This window comes from Cynocephalus volans, chromosome 9, assembly GCF_027409185.1.
Source record: "Cynocephalus volans isolate mCynVol1 chromosome 9, mCynVol1.pri, whole genome shotgun sequence".
Lineage (NCBI taxonomy): Eukaryota > Metazoa > Chordata > Mammalia > Dermoptera > Cynocephalidae > Cynocephalus > Cynocephalus volans.
The window spans coordinates 37415898-37431800 of NC_084468.1; positions in this window are offsets into that span (position 1 = coordinate 37415898).

A 15903-nucleotide genomic window follows, 5' to 3' on the forward strand; every position below is an offset into this window, starting at 1 on the left:
AAAATAAGTTGTATGACTTTATTTCAAGGTAGACTGCAATAAGTTAAAGAGGTATACAGTTGGCTCTCCATATCTGTGACTTCCATATCCATGGATTCAACCAGCCACAGATTGAAAATATTTGTGGGAAAAAACCCCAAAATAACTACAACAATAAAAATAACACAAATTTTTAAAAGTACAATATAACACATATTTACATAGCATTTACATTGTATTAAATATTGTAAGTAATCTAGAGATCATTTAAAGAATATGGGAGGATAGGGCCAGCCCGTGGCTCACTTGGCAGAGTGCGGTGCTGATAACACCAAGGCTATGGGTTCGGATCTTATATAGGGATGGCCAGTTCGCTCACTGGCTGGGCGTGGTGCTGACAACACCAAGCCAAGGGTTGAGATCCCCTTACCGGTCATCTTTAAAAAAAAAAAAAAGAATATGGGAGGATATACAAAGGTATTATGCAAATACTACACCATTTTATATAAGGGACTTGAGCACCCTTGGATTTTGGTATCTGCTGGGGGCCCCCATGGATACCAAGGGGGAATTATATTGTAAATATCATAGAGCAACCATTAAAACACACACACATGCATGCACAAAGAGGTATAGCTAAGCCAATAGTGGAGATAAAATGGAATCATCATAAATACTGAATTAATCCAAAACACGCCAATTAAGAAGGAAAAAGGGAACAAGGAAAAAATGAGATAAGTTTTAAAAATAACAGGATGTTAGTTTTAATTCTTATTTTGTTTTTTGGTTTTTTGTTTGTTGTTTGGTGGCTGGCCGAAACAGGGATCCTGAACCCCTGACTTTGGTGTTACATGGTAGCGCTCTAACCAAATGAGCTAACTGGCCAGACTTCTTATATTAATTTGAAGAGGTAGAATCATTTTACAGTAAGAAAACTGAGACTGAGAGAGCTTTAAATAACTTTCCCAAGATGACACACCCGTATGTACTGAGGCTGGGATTTGAACTCAGGTTCCATATGTCTTCCACTATGCCCTTATTCAAGGTCGAGGTATCGTACTGTGTTGTGTGTGTGCACGCACATGTGCATTTTAGCTGTTTGTGTAAAATAATTTAGATAAATAAACCTACGTCTTAATCAGTTCATAAACCTACGTCTCCATCAGTTGTGACATTTAAATTTCCATGTTCTGATGTAACTAAAATATATTTTCACTTTTCAAATTACATCGAAGCTATATGAGAATTATTTTTTGAATGTTTCTGTATCCGTCTTCATAGGCCAGGATATGCATAGATTCTCTACAACTGAGGGAGTAGGATGAGATGGTGTTAGCAACCAGAAACATTGCTGTACACCATTGTCTTACCACAGTTAGGACATAGGAATAATATTCCATTTTATGGATGTACTACAGTTTATCAATTTACCCAGTGAAGGACATCTTTGTCGCTTCCAAGTTTGGGCAATTATGAACAAAGAGCTACTATAAACATTTGTGTGCCAGTTTTTGTGTGGACATAAGTGTTCAGTTCATTTGTATAAATACCAGGGAGTATGATTGCTGGATCATGTGATACAAGTATGTTTCTTACAAAACTGCCAAACTGTCTTCCAAAGTGGCTGTACTATTTTTCATTCCTACCAGCAATCAATGAGAGTTCTTGTTGCTCCACATCCTCATCAGCATTTACTGTTATCAGTGTTCTAGATTTTGCCCATTCTAATAGGTGTGTAGAGATATCTTATTGTTGTAATTTACATTTCCCTAGTGACATATGTTGGGAGCATCTTTTCATATGCTTATTTGCCATCTGTATATCTTCTTTGGTGAGGTGTCTGTTCAGGTCTTTTGCCTATTTTTCAATTGGGTTGTTTGTTTACTTATAGTTGCATTTTAAGGGTTCTTTGTATATTTTGGATAATAGTATTTTGCAAATATTTATCAGATATGTCTTTTGCAAATATTTTCTCCCAATCTATGGCTTTTCATTCTCTTGACAGTGTTTTTCACCAGGCCTAAAATTTTCATTTTAATGAAGTCTAGCTTATCAAATTTTTCATTCATGGATTGTGCTTTTGGTATAATATTTTTTAAAAAATCATTGCCACACCCAAGGGAATCTAGATATTCTTATATATGTTATCTTCTGTGAGTTTTATAGTTTTGTGTTTTAGGTGTGATTTATTTGAGTTAATTTTTGTGAAGGGTGTAGGGTGTTCCCTAGATTCATTTTTTTGCATGTGGATGTCCAGTTGTTCCAGCACCAATTGTAGAGGAGACTATATTTTTTTCCATTGTATTGCTTTGCCCCTTTGTTAAAGATCAGTTGACTCTATTTATGTGGGTCTATTTCTTTATTCTGGTCCATTGATCTATTTGTTCTTTCACCATTACCACACTGTTTTGATTACTGTAGCTTTATAGTAAGTCCTGAAGTAGAGTCATCTTCCAACGTTGTTTTTCTCCTTCATTATTGAGTTAGCTATTCTGGGTCTTTTGCCTCTCCATATAAACTTCAGAATCAGTTTGTCAATATCCACAAAATAATTTGCTGGGATTTTGATTGGGATTTTGTTAAATCTATAGATCAAGTTAGGAGGAACTGACATCTTGAAAGTATTGCATTTTCCTATCCATGAACATGGAATATCTCTTCATTTATTTAGTTCTTTAATTTCTATCATCAGAGTTTTATAGTTTTCCTCATATAGATCTTGTACATATTTTGTTAGATTGATAGCTAAGTATTTCATTTTGGAGGTGCTAATATAAATGGTATTGAGTTCTTAATTTCAAATTCCACTTGTTCTTTTCTGGTACAAGTGATTTATTTTTCACGAGATATTTCTAGTGTAGTCTTTTGAGTAGAAAGTCTATCATCGGCAATTATTTTGAAAGTTATTCATCCTTTCCTTTCCCAACTGCCTTAAGAATGATTTTTTAAAATAAAGATTTACTATGAACTTTTCATTATACCAGACTTTAGCCATAGGACTTCAGAAAAAGAACTCTTCACTTCAGGCACTCCATTATAAAAACAGGTGTGTACCATTTTTAAAAAATGGGTCTGTATCCATTTTGTAAAAGCTGTAAGATAAGCTGTAATCAGTGTAACCTATAGCCTGTGAGGGGTGTACTCAGATCCTCCTGAATTCATCATGAGCTGTTCCTGGAAGAAGCTGAGCCAGGTCTCGTACCAAGTTGAGGAGCACTTCCTTGTCTCACCAAGACCTGATCTTACAGGGGCCAGTTCTGATTATCTCTAACCAGAAACTACTAGTCTGAACCTAGTGACCAGCTGCAGCTGGTGTGAAAAGTACTCCAGTGTTGTTCTGAAATGATCACACTACTCTTCCTCCATATCCCATCATTTTCCCAGGCATAGAGAACTGGGGAAACAGGGGTAAGGTAGGGCCCAGGACTGACCACTTATATAGTAAACACTCAATAAATGTTTAAAAAGAAAGAAAAAGAAATATAAAATAAAGTGGATTTTTGGCTTCAGTTAGCTCAAAAGAGAGATGAAACTGAAGTTAGTTATTACTAATTGTTGAGTAAGAACCAGAGCAGGAAGAGACAAGAAACAATGATTTTAAAGGTGCTTTACAAAAGCAATGGATTATTATATGGTTCCTTGTTCGTAAAAATAGCTTTTTTTTAGAAACAAATTTAAGTGGCCAGATTTAAGATATTCTCCCCAAATATTTTCATAGCTAGGCACTTAGTACCTAGGCAATAGAGACATCTGCTTACTGAACAGGTATCACTGCACAGAGTAAAGGCACTCAAACAATTCCATTTGCTTTTCTGATTAGAGCAAAGGGAGGGAGCGAAGGGCAGGAACATGCAGGGAATGCTGTCAGAGGCTGAGCCTGCAGTGTGTGCCTGCTTGCAATATAAATGGGCAAGCTTGTCTGGCTGACAAAATGGGAAGGATTGCTTTTAGCTCATAATAATTGTCCTTTAAAAATGTTTCCTTGTAAGTATTTTTATTACTATCCCGTTTTTAATACTAATGAATCCACCAGATTAAGACTTGGCATAACTTTGAGAAGGTATATGCATTAGTTTTAAGGGTATTTGGGGGAGCAAAACTGCTTAATTTCAATAATGACTGCAGCACAATTCTTTTTTAACAGTGGAATTTTCATTTTGGGAACAGGCTCATCCATTTGTCTTTCTGATACCCTCTTTCCAGACTAGTAATTTGGGCATTTCATTTTAACATTTTAGAACAGTACATTTTACTACAGAGCCTTTCTACATAGTCAATAAGTGTTGTAAAGAAGAAATGAAAATTTCTAAGATAAACTGTCAGGGAAAAAGTGATTCTGAACAGAGAAGGTTCTAGATTAGGAATTCTTAACATGAGGATGCTATGGATAAGCTTTAGAGTATTCAAGAATCCTTTGGAATTTCCTTGAAAATCCTCAGTGTATGTTCCTCTGGGGAGAGGGTCCCTAGTTTTGGTCTTGACCCAAAAGGTTACAATCATTGGTGGTGAAGATGTCTTATTTCTGAGATTAGCTTAGGAATTTGACTACTACAATTTATGTTTCAGGAAGCATTCTAATATAACTTATTATCTGCGCTTCACCTATTTCCAAGTGGAAATAGGCAGCTTATAATAAGCAGGCACTATTACTGTAAGGTTTTAGAGATAAATGCAAAGACGCAAACAGAAAAAGGTGGCTGATAGTGGTAGAGAATAAGCATATTAGAATAGCTGAGCTAAGGGAAACTGAAATTGAGATACAACTTACATAACTTAACATTGGGCTTCCTGGCAGCCAAGAAAAAAAGGGAGACACCAATAAGAAATTTGGGCAAGTGGTTATAAAAACCTTATGGTTATGAGGCTACTCATGAGGTCCATGTATTATTTTGACATTCATTCAGACATTGCTACTAGTCATTCATTGCTTGCTAAGTTCTGAGAAACATGTCATTTAGGCACTTTTGTCGTGCAAACATCATAGAATATACTTACTCAGACCTTGATGGTATAGCCTATTGCTCTGACCACTGTCATATATATGGTCTGTTGTTTATAGAAACATTGTGATGTGGTACATGACTGCTACATGAACTCGAGCAGGTTACTAGAATTTTCTGGGCCTTACTTTCCCTTAAGTGATAGTAATTATCTGCTGAATTAGAAATTTCTTCTATCCATAACTTCTCAGTCAATTGCTGATAGTTCAAAGAAATATCTTCCTTTATACTTTTCATCAGGATTATAAACATCTTAATTAAACAAATGTTTATAGTCCCTACGGATTCATGAGGATTTTCCCCATTATGTATAAAGAGAAATGTGAAAGGATTAGGAAAAGCCCCAATCTTTACCAGTTTTTAAGCTGTCATATATTTCACACATCAAGTGCCTAGTTTTGTCTTTGACATTCTTCTGCAGTCGCAGAAAAAGTCTATCCAAAAATATACCAGAAACTTAAAGAGTAATTATTTAGCACAAAATGTTAATAGAAAACATAACACAAGCCACAATCAAACATGATTATTATGTTTTTTTCAATCGAATTGAAAATGCTTTTGTGTTGCCAGGAAAGAGAAAGAATCTTTGTCATTGGTACAAAAAAAAGAGACAGACTAGAAGACATTTTATACCCCTCATATGTCAGTAGGGCCTGAGTTTCTTCCCAGAATCTGGCAGAGTGGTAAGTCCCTGTTTTAAACCTCATTTATTGTTGGGAAGTGATCCCTGGGTTTTAAAGAATGACAGTATCTAGTTCCATTTCCGGTCCCTCTGCTGCTTCTATTCAGCCATATCGCCTACTATTCATTGTATTTCATGAGTAGTATTCTTAAACATTCTTGTGCCTCAATGAATTTTTATGTTTAATACTTAGAAAGTTTTTGAAAAGTCAGGATTAAACTGGTACACAAAATTTAAAAATGCGTATTTACCTTAAAGGTATATTTCAAAAGCACAATTTAACCCAATTTTTAAAAAGTTGACAGTTGGTGAGTACAAGGACTAATATTATTCTATGTTCAATATATTTTATTCTAACCATTATGTATTTATTTAAAGCAGCAAGCATATTTCTTTTTTTTTTTTCACATCAGTAAAATTATTTATTTGTCTTTTAAGTTGACACATAAAATGCAAGCATGTTTCTTAAACATCAGGATCAATGATTACAGAGGACTGTTTGCACAGGCATTCGGACTGTGTCTCTATGGAGCTTTGACTGAATCAGAACCAGGACTCTCATATGGGACCCAGGAATTGCACCAGTGTTGATATGTGCATTTTAAGAATTTTAAGCAGCAGTCTTCTCAGGCCAAACTGTGAGATGAATTATAGTTTGATCAGCCAACAGCTGGGTAGACTTAAGAGATAGGTAGAGTTTTATCAGCCTAATAGTTGCAACTTTTTCCTCATTATTGAAAGTCTTATAGATATTACATTCAATGATCAGTTTTATTGCAGTGGATAAAACATGGGCTCACATGGAGTTAAACTACCTGGATTAGTATCTTGGCTTCACCACTTCACTACTACTAGGTCTGTGATGTTGGGCACATATCTACACGTCAGTTTCCTCATCTACAGAATGGTGATAATATTAGAGTTCATCTCATAGGCTCATTAAGAAGATTTAATGCAATAATGATAGTAAAGCACTTAACCCAATGATTTCATAAATATTGACATTTCAAATTATTAAGAATTAAGAGGAAATCTATGTATGGAAGTCAACTAACAGGATTTCAATGAGGTGGAACCAAGAGTCCTTTCAATTATCTGACTCATCCCCATTATTGATTGTGCTGAATATTTTCCCTCTATCCCTTCTCCACTTGTCTGTGTTCCAGAAGGCTGACCTGAAAGGATATCTGTGGGTTTGCCTGCCCTCTGGTTTCCAGTTGGATTCTGCAAGAGATAGAAAGGAAGAGTGAGGTTGGGGCATTGATTCTTCTGGCTCCCCTCTTGCAGAGTCTGCAAAGTCTAACCATGTTCCTTACATGGAGATCACATTTCCTGGCAGGGAGCCCTCTGCACACAGTCCTCTCCCATTCCAGTGCCATACACTTCTCACCCTCCAGTCTTCAGGCTGACTGTGCCTTAGGTCTGGGTACTAAATTCTCCCTTGTAGTCCATCCTGCCCATACCTTTGTACCAAATGTCTCTGTTGAGGTCTCCTCAAATTGAGTGTGCTGTTTCCTAACAGACTCTGGCTGAAACACGAGGTGTGTATCACTAAGACTGTGCCTATGAGAGGTCTGAACAACAGCTTTAAAAGTGGAGAAAAAAAGATTAATTCGACCAGGATTTGGAAGTACGCTCAATCATACATGAGTAATTCTTTCCCTGACCTGGCATGTACTTGGGCTGAGATGGTCAATTTTAACTGTCTTGGTATGATATAGATACAGACTCAGTGGCACTTATTTCTCTCCTTTTATGCCTGATTCAGCTTTTTGAAAATAGCTTCATGTGGGAAAACAAATTGCCTGGTGGGAACTTTAGATTTGTCTCATAATTAATATTCTTTTTCATTTTTCTCCAAATAGTTATTGAACCATTGGCTGTATTACTTTGATTTCTGGGCCATGGTGCCTGATAATAGTGCCAGATATGTTAGGCTCTTGATAAGTATATAATCAATTTAAAAGGGATTATATCATGATATATCTGCTTCCTTAATCATGTTAACTGTGTAGTAAGCAGCATTCTCTAAAATTTGCCTACCTAGTATTTTGACTATTTTGGACATTTCATATAAATGGAATCATACAATATGTAGCCTTTGTTTCTAGTTTCCTCCATTTAGCATAATATTTTCAACATTCATTCATGTTGTAGTATGTATCAGTACTTTACTCCTTTGTTATGGCTGGATAAAATTCCATTGTGTGAATATACCACATTTTGTTTATCCATTCATCAATTTGACGGACATTTGGGTCATTTCCATTTTTTGGCCATTACAAATAATACTCCTATGAACATCTGTGTGCAAGTTTTTGGGTAGACATATGCTTTATTTTTTGTTGTTGTTATATTTAGCAGTTTTCACTGTAAAATCACAGAAGACATGTTTTAAATTCTCCTGCGTATAATACCTATGAGTGGAATCTCTCTCTGGGTCATATGACGACTCTATGATCAAATTTTTAAACAACTGTCAACCTGTTTTTCAAAGTAACTGTACCACTTACATTCCTACTAGCAATGTCTGAGAGCTTCAATTTCTACACAACCTTGTCAACATTTGTTATTGCCTGTCTTTTTCATTTTACCTATTGTAGTGAAGTGGTATCTCACTGTAGTTTGATTTACATTTCCCTAAGGACTCATAATGTTAAGCATCTTTTCATGTGTATATTGGTCATTTATATATCTTCCCTGGAGTATGTATATTCGGATCTCAATTTTTCATTGGGCTATTTGTCTTTATTGTCAGGTTTTAAGAGTTCCATATAATCTGGCTATCAGTCTCTTATCAGGTAGATGATTTGTGAATATTTTCTCCCATTCTGGGGGTTTTCATTTTTCATGGTGTCCTTTGAGGTCTCAAAAGTTTTCGTTTTGTTGAAGTCCAATTTATCCATTTTTTTCTCTTGTAGCTCATGGTGTCAAATTAAAGAAACCATTTTCTAATCCAAGATCATGAAGCTTTACTCCTCTGCCTTCTTTTAAGAGTGCTATAGTTTAAGCTCTTAAAACATTCAGGCGTCTGATCCATTTTGATTTATTTTTGCATGTGGTGTTGAGGTAGGAGTCCAATTTCATTCTTTAGGATGTAGATATCCTGTTGTCCCAGCACCATTTGTTGAAGACTATTCTTTCTCCATTGAATCGTCTTGGCACCCTTGTTAAAAATCAAGTGACCATAAATATAAGAATTTTTTTTTGTTGGGTATCTGGGTTCCTTACATTTTTCCATATGAATTTATACATTTATTTATACATATGAATTTATATATGAATTTTCTCCATATGAATTAGGACCAACTTGTCAATTTCTACAAAGACAGCTGAGTTTTTGATAGGAATTGCACTGAATCTGTAGATCAATTTGGGTAGTATTGCCATCTTAACAATATTGTCTTCTACTCAATTATCATGGGATGTTTTTCCATTATATAGGTCTTTTAAAATTTTTTCCAATGATGTTTTGTAGTTTTCAGTGCTTTTGTTAAATTTATTCATAAGTATTTTGTTCTTTGTTATTGTAAATAAAATTGTTTTCTTAATTTCATTTTCAGTTTATTGTCAGTGTATAGAAATACAATTGGTTTTTGTATATTCATCTTATATCCCACAACCTAGCTGAAACTGTCTAATATTTTTTTGATTGGTAGCTTTACCCTGTGTGTGCCTTGCTACCAAATATTCAACAGCTCAAGTTAATAATCCTCTTTTAATGCTTTAGAACAATAAAATAACTAATTTCATTTAAAATGATATTCCAATTCTTTTTTAAAAAAATTTTATTATGTCGATATACATTGTGGCTGATTATTGTTGCCCATCACCAAAACCTCCCTCCCTCCTCCCTTCCCCCCCCAACACTGTCCTTTCTGTTTGCTTGTCGTATCAAATTCAAGTAATTGTGGTTGTTATATCTTCTCCCCCCCCCAGTTTTTTTTTCTTTTGTGTGTGTGTGTGTAAATTATATATTAATTTTTAGCTCCCACCAATAAGTGAGAACATGTGGTATTTTTCTTTCTGTGCCTGACTTGTTTCACTTCATATAATTCTCTCAAGGTCCATCCATGTTGTTGCAAATGGCAGTATTTCACTCGTTTTTATAGCTGAGTAGTATTCCACTGTGTAGATGTACCACATTTTCCATATCCACTCATCTGATGATGGACATTTGGGCTGGTTCCAACTCTTGGCTATTGTAAAGAGTGCTGCAATGAACAATGGGGAACAGGTATACCTTCGACTTGATGATTTCCATTCCTCTGGGTATATTCCCAACAGTGGGATAGCTGGGTCGTATGGTAGATCTATCTGCAATTGTTTGAGGAACCTCCATACCATTTTCCATAGAGGCTGCACCATTTTGCAGTCCCACCAACAATGTATGAGAGTTCCTTTTTCTCCGCAACCAGGCCAGCATTTATCGTTCAGGGTCTTTGTTTTCAATGCAATCTCCATTTTCCTCCCCTTCTGGAATACCCATGACTCGGATATTTGAGCGCTTAAGGTTGTCTGATAGTTCTCTCAGATTTTCTTTAATGTCTTTGATTCTTTTTTCTTTCTTTTTGTCTGCTTATGTTATTTCAAACAGCCCATCTTCAAGTTCAGAGGTTCTCTCTTCAACTTCGACAAGCCTGCTGGTTAAACTCTCCGTTGTGTTTTTTATTTCGCTGAATAACTTCTTCAGTTCAGCAAGTTCTGCTACATTTTTTTTCAGGACATCGATTTCCTTGTACATTTCCTCTTTCAGGTCCTGTATACTTTTCCTCATTTCATCATGATGTCTAGCTGAGTTTTCTTGTATCTCATTCAGTTTCCTTAGAATTATCACTCGAAATTCTTTGTCAGTCATTTCAAGGGCTTCTTGTTCTATAGGATCTAGAGTTTGAGATTTATTAACTTTTGGTGGTGTACTTTCTTGATTTTTTGTATTTCTGGTATCTTTTTTTTGATGTTTATTCATTGTGGCAGGTGGTTTCACAGTCCACCGGTTTGAGACTATTGACTACCTAAGATGTTGCTGTGGTTGCCAATTTGGTATGGCTACCTCTGTGACTGCTCAGTTGGCCTTTAGTGCCTTGTGTGTATGGTTGCCTCGGGTCTTGGGCCTCTCCGGGGAGCCACCTTTCTGGTCAGTTTGGACTGTGCTGGGCTGCTGGATCACATACCACAGGGTGTGTGATCTCTGTTGAGCTTTCACTTCCCATGCAGTACTTCTCCCTGTTCCGTGTGCTCTGGCCCAGGCTGTTGGATCGTGCAGTGGCGACCCCACAGGGTGTGTGGTTTCTGTCGAGTCTCCGCCTCCCTGGCCGCTCGTCTCCCCGCTCTGTGCACACTGGGCTGGGCTGGGACGTGTCTTCTCGAACCCTCGTCTATCAGCTAGGCCTTCAAGACCCTGCTCGGCACCACATCGCCCAGGAAGTCTACCAGGTTTCTGCTAGGCACAGACGACCGGTTGCTCTGCGTGCTTTTGTAGCACTGTGTAGATCTTTCTCGGGACTAATCACCTTCCTCCTGGTATCGCGGTTATTTGTGTACTTGTCTTATCTCCCACACCAGAGCGTGAGCTCCTCGGGGGAGGAGCCCGAAGCACACGGTTCACCTTTGTATCTCCCCCGGCCCGGACGAGTCCAGTGCCCGCCTGTAGACAGCTCTCTGGCAGGTTTAAGCAGACTTGGGAACTCTCCTACCACACTATTCCCAACCAGAAATTGGTTAGGTGTTTTTCCGAACTGGTGGCCGCAGAGATGGTATCTGCCTCCCAGTAACAGGAGGTTTACCGGGGGCCGGAGTCCAGGGTGTGGTGAAGTGACAGTCGGCCCCGCCCATACTTCCTTGCCCTCCCAACACTGGCCGGGGACGCCCCACGCCAGCAGCCCCACCAGAGAACCACGGAGGGAGTGGGAAGGGAGGCCAGCCCGCAGGCCCCGGGAAGCCCTGCGGCGGGGCAAGCAAGTGGGAAGGCTCAGTGAGGAGCAGAGCTGGGCCGGAGCTGCCACCACCTGAGAAAATGGAGGCAGCCCCGGGGCGGTGAGTGGCCCGGTGATGCAGGCGGAAGCTGGGTGGGCATCAGCCCCCCGAGCAGGGCCGGACCAGGGGTCACTCACAGGGCTGTGCCAGGTCGGGCGCTCACTCTCTGCCTCTGGTTTGTTGCCTTCCCCGTTCTCGGTTCCTGCCGCCTCGGGCTGCTTGCTCGGTCCTGCGGTGTGGCTCGGGCACTCCCAGGAATCTTCTTTTATGCCGGCCTGAAACCTCGAATCATGAATAGGGCAGGTGGCTGCCTTCAGCGTGGCCCTGGCCTCTGGGATCCTGTCTGCATCCACAGCAGTCCTGGCACCGTGTTCCCTGTTTAGAGATTCGCTTTTGCAGCTACGAAACAGTTCTTTTCTTGCTCCATACTTCAAAGCTGTTGCCTGTAAATGAGGCAGCCTCTCCTGCCGAGGGCAAAGTGGCGGTCAGCCCCCACGACCGGCCACCAGCAGCGGTCCTCCCTTAAGAGATGGCAAGAGGAAGGTCCATAAGTTTCCTGGCTGTCTGAGGCCCAGTGGCCGCGTTTTCCACCTCAGCTACTCCGTGCCAACCGCCGCAGCAACCGCCATCTTGGAACCAGATGATATTCCAATTTTAACCAAAATTATTTGGATTGCTTTTCCATCCAAAACTACTGGCTAAAGCTTTACACCTTCTAGGGCAAGAATAAAACCAAAACCCCTTTATATTTTCTGTAAAATAAAACTGTTTTATCTTAGTTTTTACTTAGTCTGATTTATGAAACATTTGATTTTGCTGTTCTATCATGGTTATGTCAGATTTATATTTTATGCAGTAACTAGAAGTGGGAAACCACAACCATGTCACCTTATTTAGCTATAGCTCTTTTGCTTCTGTACTCAGAACCCTGTTCAAAAATCATAAATGATCAATATTTGTTCATTTTTTAAAGTCCTGAGTAGCAGCTGTAGGGTTTTTCTTCCTGATGGAATGATACTATGAGTAGGAAGCACGTTTTTAATGTGCAAATGTACAAAATATTGGATAAAAATACTCTTGGATTATATGTCACTTCTACATCACTGGATGTCCCTTTCATTCACTAGATCAAATGAATTTCTGGATGATTTTCGGTCACTTCCCTAACTGAGTATCTTTTATTTCAGTATGAAGCATGTAACATTTTCTTGGCATTCAGAGACAAGCAGAAAAACCTTAGGTTCAGGGGAAGAAAGTTCTCTACCCCCCAAAATAGAAAAGCTTTTACAATGAACCAGAGAAAGATGCAAAAAGCAAGTAAAAACACTTAACAGAGACTTGACATTTATTGTGCAATTTTATCTCCAACAGAACATGTGGCATTCTAGAGGTATATGAGGTAATAAAATCAATACTCCAATTAGAACACCTGAAATAATTGGCTCTAGTAACAAATGTCTTTTATAATTAAAAATATTGAATGTTTAAAAAACTCTTATAACATTTTAAGCTCCTAAAAGAAATGTGCCTAACACGTAAAAAACAACTTACTCTTCTATATAAATTGTTCACAAAAAAATCTTGCTATTCTATATTACACTATGCATTTGTAGTTTTATTAACATATCTCTAGTGGGTATTAACTCTACACAGTACAACCAAATAGAAATTATTCGTAGAGAATCAACAAGACTCCAACAATAAAAATATTAGGATCAATGGATTTGTCACAGTTTCTCCACAAGTATTCATCATATAAAATAGAGTAAAGGCAAGTTGGCCTCAGTGTCAGGCTGCTACATGAAGTTCCAGAGAGGACAGACATAAAGGCAATGCTTAAACTGGGCAGAGTCGGACTGGACCAGTGACCTTGAAAGTTATGTGACCCACCTCTGGCATGCCCTGTTCCCAAGAAGCACAAGCCAAGCCCCTCTTGGCCTTGGCATGCTCTTGAACTTAAACACAGCCAAAGGGATGTTAAAGCCAAAACTACAGGAAATAATCAACAGATTACTGTATTTTCCTACAAAATCTTCACAACAGTGACATTATAAATTAAAACCCTCTCTTCCAAACCAGACTCATCAACTCTAAGGCTACAAAGACAACAAATGGGAAAAGTGAATGGAACATTGGCTAACTAAAGCCCAGTATCATTTATAACACCTAGGAGTTCCGAAAGACTAGAACTTCACTAAGCTCAAACTTCTGCTTTTATACCCCTGCATCTTTGTACTGGGAACCTAGGAAGTTAATGTGAACTAGTGATTTTAATTTACCCACGTCTTTAAAGAGTTTTCTAGTATTCGTCACAGGATCTTACATAGGTTAAACCTTATGCAGAAACCTGGGCAGTTCCCAAAGGATATATGGTTTGTATGCTCCTACTTCATTATCAACTACTTTACAAGTTGTTTTTAATAAAACAAATATCAACTTTTCCCTTGATGGCATAAATAAAACAAGTCTATTCTAAAGTGTTGATGGGCTCTCAGAACTGTGCTTTGACTAATGGGGAAAACTGAACTGGCCATTCTGCTTACAAAGTCCCCAAAGTGATCCTATTATTAGTTGAGTACCTTGGGCAGTTTCTTCTCAATAAAATGGGGACAATAACAGCCTCATAGAGTAGTTGTGAAGATTAACATGAGAGGATGCAGTAAAGTGCTTATCAAAGTAACTGGCACACAAGAACTCATTAAATATTAGCTATAGCAACTATCATTGTTGTGGCCAGTGATTCTGAACGGGCCCAAATAGTTTTTCAACATGGCCAAATACATCTACCAACTCGTACTGGTGCAATTACTCTGGGAATGAACAGGTTTTTGAAGAAGTCTTACTAGCAGATATATTTTCATTGCAGTTTGGGGAATCGTGATTCAATGAAAACATAGCCCTTACATTAGCTAGCTATAAATGGTTAGGAGGAAAATTAATCTGGTCACTGTTACTGCAAAGATTTGGTAATTGAGTGCTTTCAGCAGTCAAACTGACCAAGCTGGTCATTAGAGAGAAGTCTAATTCTCTCACTATTTCTTGCAATTGAATATACTGTGGAGAGTAAAAGTGGTCTCTAATATGTAAATATATCAGTTAAAGTTCTGAATTTTACATTTAGAAGGCAAGTATTGATAGGGTACTATTTTTGCACTCCACAGTGTGATGTCAATTCTTCACCCTTTTCTGAAAACACCTCGAGTAAAAGAACCAATGCCATCAGCTGACAATGCAAATAACTGCAGAGGGCCATCAGCTGGGTGACATTTTCCTACATTATTACAAATGGTTATTTTTATCCAGTACTTACATGACTGAAAGAAGCCATCACTATGTTTACAAAAATACATCGTAATGAAACATACTGTTTAGACACATTTACATTAGAGTTCTGACTCAAGCATTCTATTTGACATGTTTTGCCAAGCAGTTTTGGCAAGTGTCACCACTTAAACATGTACCAGCAAGACTTGCACCATATGTGCAAAATCATTTTCTATTACATTTCTAAGAATTTGTATATAAGAGCTGTCAAAAATTAACACAGATCTGTACTGTGAAATGACAGCACTGAATGAGAAAAGTTACACATTTAAATATTTTCTAAAAATGAAATTATCCAAGAATGAGATTTTTAAAAATAATTGAAATCTAAGAAGAAACTAAGGAGGTAGTCAATAAGTATTACATTTAGGTCCTAGAGCATATTTGAAAGATAGAATCCAAATAAGGGCAATGTGTTTGCTTTTCTGAACATAGTGCATGTTTCATCTTTACATGACGCTCCATACCTTTTCTGAGCAACAGAAGAGAGGCACAAGTCATTAAAAGTGGCAGGAAAATGTGGAAATCATGAACTTGCAGATTCCCACGTTAGGATTTTTCCAGATTTTGGGTAAACATCTGATATTACAAGAATAGTTACTGGACATAAAAAAATCATTCTACTGACATCAGTTACCATTCATTGATGCCACATGGAGTAGCTGGATCAGGTTACAGATTTTAATAATTATATCTCTTTATAATCCTGATGATAAGAAACAATCCAGAATACAAAGCTACCCACTTCCTCTATAGTTAATAGATGTATTTCTCAATCCTCCTACCAAAGAAGATGATAGCAATTTTCTGCAAATGCTCTAACATTATCCTCTATATTCCTAGTGAAACTTTAGGAAACACGAATGGTGACAGTAACCTAAATGCTACGGTGGAATGAGGAACACCAAGATACTAGGTTTAGGGGCTGGAGAAAATATTTTC